The following is a 10782-nucleotide window of genomic DNA, read 5'->3' as shown; positions in this document are numbered from 1 at the left end:
GCAGAAGTCTTTCCCCATTTACCAGATTATATTGCTAGGAGACTGAAAATTAGATATAAAATACTAGAGTGATATAAAAAAACAGGTTTGCATGTAATGAGACACAAAACAGAACATTATCTCTTTTTATATTATGAGAAAACATTTTATCATTGACCCAACCGGTCAAATAATTTAATACTGCATACAGCAGCATTTCTAAACTCATTCCTCAGCCCACCAGACAGTTCCATAGCATGGCAAATAAGCTGCAAGTAACCTTTAGGGAGGGGCACTGGGGCTTAGTTAGAACTGTATTCAGTAAGAAGCTGTTCTCTAGCAGTGAGTTTCTGTAACATGACATGGTGCCTTTTGATGCCCCCTATGCAGAACAGACCATGTGCTTCCATTACAAACAAAAAGCCTGTATGACCCTCCTAAACACACAAGTCACATTAACTTAACCAGGGGAAATAAGCAAAAAACTTGACAAAGCTTAGACTATGAAAAGGGAAGGTAAACATTACACTTAAACAAACTTCTGCTAAAGCAAGTGGACAAACCCCTTTTAACTGAATCAAGTTACTTCAAAAATAAATCAATAAAAATGAAGAAAAACACAATCATGCTTTGAAGTAATACTGCAGCTAATCCTAAATGTTCCCATGACATTCTTTTCTTCAGACTAGTGCATACTCAGTACTGTACATACTGGTTAAAAACCATTTATTATCCTTCATGTACCAGTCTATGACAGAGCACCCCAACCTGGGCCGCCCATCCAACAAGGCAACCTGGCCCCAGAGACTAACAGACCAACCTCTGGAAACAGGGAACCAGGGGGACTTGGGCCGCTGACTGGATGGACGGTTCCAGAATTAATTGAAGCAGAAGGTAGATTCCACAGCAGAGGACCGACGTACATAAACCAAAACCAGGGAACCTGAAGTGGCAAGAACACAAGCCAGGACACACACATAAAACCCAAGGGAACGCATCAGTGGCACAGTCCACCAGCTTGTGAGAGATGGCTACCTGAAATCATGAATCTCTTAAAAACTTTAGGATTGGCAACTTTGCCACCCAGGACTGATCCCTTCTAAAGACCTCAAGTTTCGATGCAAAGTTTCCGAAATGTTTTGAAATATTAGTCATGTGAGTAGTCATATGCGCTGTACTTGCGCTCACTCGGGTGTATCTGGCGACTGAAAAAGGCCAGCGGCTGCCATTCCCCATTAACCAGTTGTTCATGTACTGCACCCACAGCAACATCGGAAGCATCCGTAGTGATGCCGATGGGAGCATCTGGCAAGGGGTGAGCTAGCAATGTAGCATCTACCAAGGCTCGTTTAGCATTATGGAATGCTTGACACCGCTCCGGAGTCCACTCAACCACCGCCTTAGAAGAAACACCCTTAAGTGCAGAGTATAGGGGGCACATAATGCGGGCAGACCCAGGGATGAAACGATGGTAAAAGTTAACTATTCCCTGAAACTCTTGCAAGGATTTGACCGTGACTGGCCGTGGGAAATCCCGAACAGCAGCAATTTTCTCTGGGAGAGGCACCGCCCCCTCTGAGGTAATGCGGTGGCTAAGAAAGTCAACAGAATGGACCAAACATTTACAATTAACCCGTGAGCACTAAGACGTGCAAATAATTCCCGAAGATGAATCAAATGCTCATCCAAACTGGTGCTGGCAACTAAAATGTCATCTAAATAAACAAACAGAAAAGGCATGTCCCGCACAACACTGTCCATCAAATGCTGGAAAGTTTGAGCTGCATTTTTGAGCCCAAAAGGCATCCGAAGAAATTCGAAGAGACCAAAAGGTGTAACAACAGCAGTCTTAGGGATGTCCTGGGGGTGTACTGGAACCTGATGGTATCCCCTAACCAGGTCCTGCCAAACGGGCAGAGAAATCTTGGATGTGCGGAACAGGGTACCGGTCAGGGGTAGTTGCATCATTAAGGCATCTATAGTCCCCACAGGGGCGCCAGCCACCCCCAGGCTTGGGCACCATATGGAGAGGAGACGACCAGGGGCTGTCAGAACGCCGAACAATTCCCAAACGTTCCAATGTGGCAAACTCCTCCCTGGCGACAGCCAGTTTCTCAGGGTCTAGGCGCCTTGCTTTGGCATGCACTGGCGGGCCTGCTGTGGTTATGTGGTGCTCTACACCGTGTTTCGCCGAGGATGCAGAAAAGGTGGGTGTGGTGAGGGTGGGAAACTCTGTCAGGAGATGCTGGAAAACATCAGCCGAAGTAGAAACACCAGACAGGTTGGAAGGGCCAGCCCCGCTGAGTGTGCAAGGGAAAGAGCAAAAAGTCTCTGCATTTATCAGCCGCTTATTTTTAACATCCACTAGCAAATTGTTGGCACACAAAAAGACGTTTCCCGGCGGCTTAAAGGAGCAGGGCGGGATGCATTTCTTAGCGCGCATACCAAAACGGGCATGATAAAAACAGTGACCGGACTTAGAGTCACGCTGAGCTGCAGCAACGACACCAGGGGCAGAAAAAGTGAAATCAGCCGGTCTGCCGACTGGCAATGTAAACTCTGTCCGTTTCTCTCGCCAACTCGCGGAAATCTGTAATTGGGGAGCTTGCTAGGGCTGAGCGAACGGGAGCCGGTGTTCTGTCGATCCATGCTTCCCATCGACATGTCCTACCTAGCAGTTCTGCGCATGTGCAGCGCGTGCGCAGTCACACATTCGTCGGATTCAACACCACGCCCATATATCTGTGCTACCCTTCGTTGGACACGTTGTTTTACAGTGAGTAATATCTTTAAAGTTCTTTTAATTGTTATTTTAGACTTATACATTTGTATTTTTTGCATCTACACGCTGTCTGCAGGGCACGGGGGAAGGGCATATGAGCATATGACGCTGCTCTAGAGTAATAAATGAATGTTTGAAAAGCTGGCGCGCAGGACAATAAACAATAAACGTTTCAATGTGTTTTCTTTAAAAAAGTAATCAAATTATTTCATGTACAATCGTGAAAAACCTTTCCAGACAGTCGTAAATGGCACAGTCTGCTCTTATTAACTCTTTCATTGTCGCCGCCTAGTGGTTCGGACGCATACGTCCAAATTTTCAATAACAAAAAAAAATGACGTTCAATAAAAGAAACAAATGTATCAAATCAACCAAAAACAGCTTGTTACACTACAAAAAACCTTTCAGATAATATCTGTAGAAAGTTGCGCAATTTTTGTGCCATGGTTTTTTTGTAACAAGTAAAAATAAAATGACCATGGTAGCCATCTTTAAACGGGTCGAGTGTCGGGAAGTAAAATATAAGTGTTAATAAAATGAAAACTAAGCACTTCAAACTATTTCTTTCACGGCCAATACTTCATAAACCGTCACAGTATTAAGACAAAACACGCATTTTTCCATAAATATGACTGTAATGCTCTCAAATAGCTTGCTCACTCATCGCGGAAAAATATCAGTCGGCATTCTGTACATTCGTGCAATGTTTTTTATCTTCGGAGTTTTAGAAGAAAACCAATGAATAAAATGACAAAGTTACCCTCGTTTGAAAGCTTGATCTCTTATGTACATAAATCAATCACTGTAATCCTTCATTGTCAAGTATTTTTTCAGATATATGCTCTGCTTCCCTGCTAGCACATTATTTTTTACGCACTGAACCTTTGCCCATGGTTATGTTTCACCATAATAAACTTTTTACATGAACATCAAATTACAGTGTCATTTGCTTCATCCAATAGAGGTGTGTCTAAGGTTTGCAAAATGGTATGGGATGTGCTGATTGGGCATTGTTTTTCGCGCTGGGGACATGAATGCGCAACTTATTATCTGCAGGTGCAGTATTTGTGGGAGTGTCTCGATTACGCATTGCGCACGTAGTCTCCGTGAGTTTACCCAGTTATTTTCGGACAACAACTTTTTTGACTGAAGAAAAATGGCTCGGATGACTTTCACTGTTGAGAAAGCACAGAAGATGATTTTGAAGAGTGGTTCGGGGGAAGAAAGTGTCGCTTTTATCCATTGATTCGATGGAGGAGGACGCTTTTTTGCGCGGAGAGGATGCAACGCTCGACATAAGTACATTTATTTACAGTTTACTCTTTTATTCTATAGATTTTTATAATTCCGTGATTCAGTAAATTACAATTAACATTTGCTTTAGTAACACTTGTATTGTGGTACATTAGGAAAAGTTCCGCATCGCCTTTGTCAAGCTTTGAAGTGTGCAAAGTAATGCAGTGCTTTTGGCTTTCACTTGGGCAAAGTTACGCGGGGCTTTGTTTGGGCAAAGTTATGCGGGGCACTTGTCGGCCTTGTTTGAGCAAAGTTATGTACAGTACTTGTCGGCTTTGTTTGGGCAACATTATGTACGGTACTTGTCGGCTTTGTTTGGGCAAAGTTATGCGGGGCACTTGTCGGCTTTGTTTGGGCAAAGTTATGCGGGGCACTTGTCGGGCTTTGTTTGGGCACAGTTATGCGGGGCACTTGTCGGGCTTTGTTTGGGCACAGTTATGCAGGGTTAGGGTTAGAAACAAAATGTTTCTTATGACCCATAAGTGGTAATGCATTTAGAAAGAAAGACGCTATCCCAAAACACTGCTAGTTACACTGCGGCCATTTTGGATAGGTTTTGGATAGGTTTGGCACAAGTCGTGTGAATAAAATATAGATTTTCCTACAAATGTGTGGTGATTTTATGTGACAAAATGTTACTTATGACCCATAAGTGGTAATGCATTTAGAAAGAAAGACGCTACCCCAAAAAACACTGCTAGTTACACTGTGGCCAGTTTGGATAGGTTTTGGATAGGTTTTGGATAAGTTTGGCACAAGTCGTGTGAATAAAATATAGATTTTCCTACAAATGTGTGGTGATGATGTGTGACAAATTGTTACTTATGACCTATAAGTGGTAATGCATTTAGAAAGAAAGTTGCTACCCCAAAAAACACTGCTAGTTACACTATTGCCATTTTGGATAAGTTTCAGATTAGTTTAGGTTAGGTTTTGGATAGGAAAGGCTCCCAGTTGCACCATTTGCTCTTTCCTCCGTAAAACCTGTTGGGCTGCATCAAATGATATGAAATTGGGCACACATGTAGAAAACAAGTTTGGGAACCAGATTTTTAAAATTGGACCTATTCCATCATGTAGTTTTTGAAATATTTACAAAAATCCAAGACACAAAGACAGGTTTTTGTATTTTTCCAGCTGTTTTTGTTATATTCGCATGTCCATAAATTATACACAGGTTATTCATTTCGTTATTGAACTTCCTACAATCAATTGTAAAGGGGTCAACTTTGATTTTAGGTATCAGGCATGTGTCTGTGACTTTTATATCTGAAGTTATAAGGTAATTATTCCAAAGAGGGAAGAAATGCCCCCCCCATGCAAGGGGCCCCTGGTGCACTCCATAGAGTTCAGCGACTTTTTACGTATAAAATGGAAAAATGGATTTTATATTTTATTAACCGTGTATATTTACACACTGGCTTTGCAGCAGTGTAGTTTATCATGCCGTGTATCGTGTTACAATAAACTTCCAGTATAAAGTTACCCTCAACTCTATATGAAGAAGGGGAGCATGTTTTGAGTGTATTAGAGACTGTGTGCGCGCGTGTGTGTGCGTGTGTGCGTGTATAAATATATAAATGTGTGTGTACACACACACATACACATACATACATACATATACATATACATACATACATACTTGCAGGTAGGACGTTCTGATAGTATAAACTACCCCCATCAGAATGTGCTTCCATATAGATTAATGCAGGTAGGACGTTCTGGAAGCACATTCCGATGGGGTAGTTTATACTATCAGAACGTCCTACCTGCATTAATCTATATGGATTAATCTGCATTAATCTATATTTGCCCGTGGTGTTGGGAAGGTTGTAATGGAAGAAACTGATTCAGTGGACAGGTGTGCTTTATACACATAACGAGTTAACATCAGGTGTATGTGTAATTGATTATAATCAGTGCCACATGGGCACATAATCTGTGGTTGGCTTTTGGCTGGGTTGTAGGGGTTGAAGTACTTATTTCACTCAATCAAATGTAAATCAATTTATAACTTTTTATGTAATGTGTTTATTCTGGATTTTTGGTTGATATTCTCCCTCTCTCCATTAAAATGAAAGTGTCATAAAAATTAGAGACTGTTCATTTCTTTGTAAGTGAGCAAACTTACAAATTCAGCAGGGGATCAAATACTTATTTCCCCCACTGTACTTATGTAAGATCATTGGTGCAAATATATTTTCTTACAGTTCAATTGTATCAAAAGGTATTAAATAAATTTCATAATGTACAAATGATCAACACTGTTTAAAATACAGTTATGTCTGTGTTGTACAGGTTTATGCTGTTCTTCATGTGAGCTGTGATTTCCACTCTGTTTAAATAACCGTTCGAACATTATGTGACTTTGTAATGTTTACTTGGTTATTTCATGTAGTGAGTCACTTTTATTTTTTGTAATTGCTTTAAATTCTAGCTTTCCATAATCGTTCTACCTGAGGACTCAAGCTATATCGGCTCTAAAAAAGAAGCACAAGATACAGAAAAAAAAAAAAAAACTGTACAAGAAAACATTTCCAAATGCCAAGAAAAACAAGTGGATGCTTATGCTAGAAGGGTTCAGAAAAAATACAGAAATGTCATGTACACTGCTGGAGATGAAGTTCTTCTTCTGAATATGAGGAAGCGCGGAAGAAAAGGTGGAAGACTTGAACCGAATTTTTCAGGTCCCTACACCATTCAGCACATCAACGGCAAACGAGCAGCATTACAAAACGCTGAGGGCACCACTTTAAAAAATATGTACAGTATTGAACATCTTAAGCCATATAGAAGAAGCAACCCTGGAAATTACTCTGTCACTGCAAAAACACCCAGTCAGCCAGTGAAGAGGAGCACACCCTTGAAGATTTCTCCTTGCAGTCCTACACAAGATAGCAGACCCTCTATTATTGTCCAAAGTTACACCATGGTTAAAGAGGTACCCCCAAAACCAGCGCCTAAAAAGCCTGTACCAGAACCTGCTCCCCCTGCAAAACGAAGCACACAAGAAGAAGGTGTCTTAGCTAAAATGTTGTTCATGACCAGTTAGTTGCTTGTTGCCAGTTTGGCCTTCCTAACAGGTTAATTGTTGCATGACTGGGGTTTGCATGACATTTTTGGGGGCTTGTTGGTTAAAGTGGCCTGTTGGCCCCTTGTTCAGTTGTGGCCCGTTGGCCCTCATCCACTTCAATAGAAAACTCAACTAATTTAATCATACTTTTCTTTTAGTAAAGAGGATATGGAGTGCAATGGACAATGGGTGTGTGGAGGCAGTCATTGGACCATACAAGCTATATGACACTTCTTTTCGAACGCTGCAGGGAAATGGGTGGCTGTCTGATGAGGTTATTAATGCTATTATTATTATTAATATTATTAGTTTTTTTTATATAAATCTTTTGTTCTGAATACAGGTAATTGATGCACACCTCCAGTGTATCATTGAGAAACTAAAGGCATGTAAGAATTATGTATGGCTTATGTATTACACATGAATCTTCCTGATTTCCTTTTTTTGAATGTTCTGTAACATGTGTTTGCCTTTTACAGAAACCTGTACACCTGTTGTGTTCAGTGATTGCAAGTGCATTGTTTTCTGGACAGTTCAGATGTGTTAGCAAGGTAATTTAGTTAATCTGAAGGTAATGCATGTTAGTTCAATAAATCAAGATCATTCTCAACTTGTTATAAAACATCCCACAGATGAAGTTTCCAGCTGAGGACATTTGGCTGTGTCCTGTAAACTTTGGGGCACACTGGATTCTTGTGGTATATGTTCACTTCATGTTATTTTACAGAATTTTTAATGAATGTAATGTATTGTTGTTTAGTGAGTTGACAAAATGTAATATATTTTTTTAGATCGTCAACATCCCAACGAAGAGAATTGTTCTTATAGACCCCATGGGAAATGAAGACATTTACAAACGTAAAATTCTGCGCAACTGGAGGTATTTATTATAGCCTGTGGGAAGTCATGATTCCATAGAAGAAATTTTGCGGCCAGATTATTAACTACATGTTTTTAACCAGGAATTTTCTGAAGACAAGAGGGTGTGACGACCCTAGATTGGAGTGGAAGTTGCATACTCTGCAACACAACAAACAGCAGGATTCTTCCAGTTGTGGAGTTTTAGTGTTGATGGTATTTATTCACATTGTTGTATTTGGGTATGGGTAACTATAATTAAGACTATTGTATGTCAAGACTATTGGGAACTTGGCAGAGCAATGTCTGAAATTTTTGAGTTGCAGAAGAAGAAACCAAAACTGGTGGAATTGTACTTATGGCAGATAATCTTACAGTTTGCAAAACACTGTCTTATGTCTTGAAAAGTCAGAGGCTCTGTGTTTCAAGAATAAAATTTGTATTGCCAGCAGTACAGTACAGTGTACACGATGCAATTAATTTCACCAGAGCAGTGTGACGTCACAATGAATAAGTACTGAATACAAATACAATACAAATAATACAACATATAACAGGTAGCAACACAAGTGACAGAGGTAGGATATGGAATACAGAGTGCATTGACATACAATAGCATTGCCTTAGTTTGAAGGAAAAAGGGACGAATGGACGAAAGTGACATAAGGTTAAGCATACTTTTAACTGAAAATTTATTACAGTTTGCAGAACACTATCTTATGTATGGAGAAGTCACTGAGGTGCTGACCACAACGGAAGCTGTTGGGATGGAACGCATGCAGATAGCCTGCACACTGTTGGAACATCGTGGTACGTTTAGTAATGCCTTTATAGTTTGTAGTTACAGTTTTGAAGATCACATGAAGTTGCTGGGAGCCCTGTTTTCCCAAAGCATTTTCGGGTGGTCATGTATCATACGTTTATGTCATAGCCATAGGACAATACATATTTCAGTGAGCCATTGTATGTTTTGGTCTCAGTTGAGCTTTTTCATAAATTAACTATCATTTAGGTAATTTCCTATGATGTATATTCTTGTACCGTGTAAGTCATTGTTTATTTTCATAATTTAATAATAAACAAGAAATAACTTATGAGTAAGAAGAAAATGACCTCAGTCCATTTCTAGGGAATGCAGAGGATTACTGCGTGGTATGTTCCATGTTGGAAGGCGATGCTGAACGCAGCATGATTGAAATGGTAAAAAAATATATATATTTTTAAATATGTTTGAATTGTTATGTAATTGCCAGTGCTGAATATGTTTCCCTTCTTTTAGTGTAAATACTTATCATAGTTGTATGTAATCTGAATCTGATTTTCAAATTACATTTCAAATTTGTATATATTTTTCCCCTCCAGGTGCAGTGTGATTTTTGCCACAGATGGGCACATGTTGAATGTGCAAAATATGATACTAGTTCAGAATACATGTGTGAAAAATGTATGCCTGTGTTGTAAATATAAATACCTAGATTAGAAAGTCTTACCTATGTACATAGTTAAAGTAAATTCTGACTTGTGAAATATAAAATTGTTTTTCTCATATGTCTTGTCTTCTGTTATATCAGATTTCTCTTTGTAATCAATATAATATCTATCTATCGATATATTCTGATGCTTTAATCTATATGGAAGCACATTCCGATGGGGTAGTTTATACTATCAGAACGTCCTACCTGCATTAATCTATATGGAAGCACATTCCGATGTGGTAGTTTATACTATCAGAACGTCCTACCTGCATTAATCCATATGGAAGCACATTCCGATGGGGTAGTTTATACTATCAGAACGTCCTACCAGCAACGTAGCATTTTTCGATAGGGTAGCACGAATCGATAGACTCGGCTGTCGATTTGCGCTACGGTAGGATTTTTCGACAAGGCAGCATAAATCGTCAGAACACCGGCATCCGCTGCATAAATAGCTCGCGAAAAATAAAACAGGGCTGATGTCTGCCTAGCAAAGACAGCATGTGTCATCCATAAGCTCGGATGGTTTCTGATCTCCCAAGGAGGGCAAGGCGAGAAGCCAACGTGCCCGCTCCAGCTCTGACAACTGGAAAGTCGCTAGCAGCAGCGATTTAACCCTTAGGAGTCGGCGGACCCGCCGGCGGGGACACTTGCATTTTTTTCTGGTAACCGTGAAAAGAACTTAAAATGCGTCGTCATGTTTGATCATACACGTAAGTGTAGTACATCATTTTAATCTGTAAATGGTCTACTTTTATTCATGTATACTCACAATAGCCACGAAATATTGTGCTTTTGTAAAATAAAGAAAATAAACAGGGTGCGCTTTCAGCTGTCTCAGTCTCCGCGAAAATCTTTTTGAAACACGTCACTAAAACGAACTGAAACTCCGCGAATACTGCACAGACAGACATGAGAAATATATCTATAGAAAGCTTAAAGTGTCTACTTTTAAATAAAGCAATTTAAATTAAAAATAAATATTTTCAGTATATGTAATTCATGTGAAACCAAGGAGAGGCACAGAATTTCTGTCGCACTTCATTATCTGCTAATGACCCAAGGCAGGGCACGCCCACAGCCATTCACACGGAAAACAGTCCGGGCAGCATGCGTATAAGCCCCCCGGCTTAAAAACACATACAGTCTAATGTTGCGTTCGTTTTTCTCTCGGATCTCGGAAATTCTGAGTTGAGTGACATTATGGTGCGTTTGACTATTTCTCTCCAAGTCGGAACTCGGATGAAAACGTTACGAAACGTCAAGAAAAAAGTCGCTTCCCATCGGAAACAAGCCTCTTTTATGACGTTGAAGTCGGA

General features: G+C 40.1%; 1 long non-coding RNA gene across 1 annotated transcript; it reads left to right on the top strand.

The window, feature by feature from the left end:
- Window positions 1–7610: 7610 nt before the first annotated feature.
- On the top strand, window positions 7611–9190 carry LOC140583100 (uncharacterized). Its single transcript, XR_011985891.1, has 6 exons — window positions 7611–7681; window positions 7763–7828; window positions 7922–8010; window positions 8093–8204; window positions 8690–8798; window positions 9118–9190. It is a non-coding gene; the product is annotated as an uncharacterized lncRNA (long non-coding RNA).
- The last annotated feature ends 1592 nt before the right edge of the window (window positions 9191–10782 follow it).

Source organism: Paramormyrops kingsleyae, chromosome 25, assembly GCF_048594095.1.
Source record: "Paramormyrops kingsleyae isolate MSU_618 chromosome 25, PKINGS_0.4, whole genome shotgun sequence".
Classification (NCBI taxonomy): Eukaryota; Metazoa; Chordata; class Actinopteri; order Osteoglossiformes; family Mormyridae; genus Paramormyrops; species Paramormyrops kingsleyae.
Note: the sequence above shows the minus strand (reverse complement) of the source record. Positions and strands in the feature narration are given on the sequence as shown.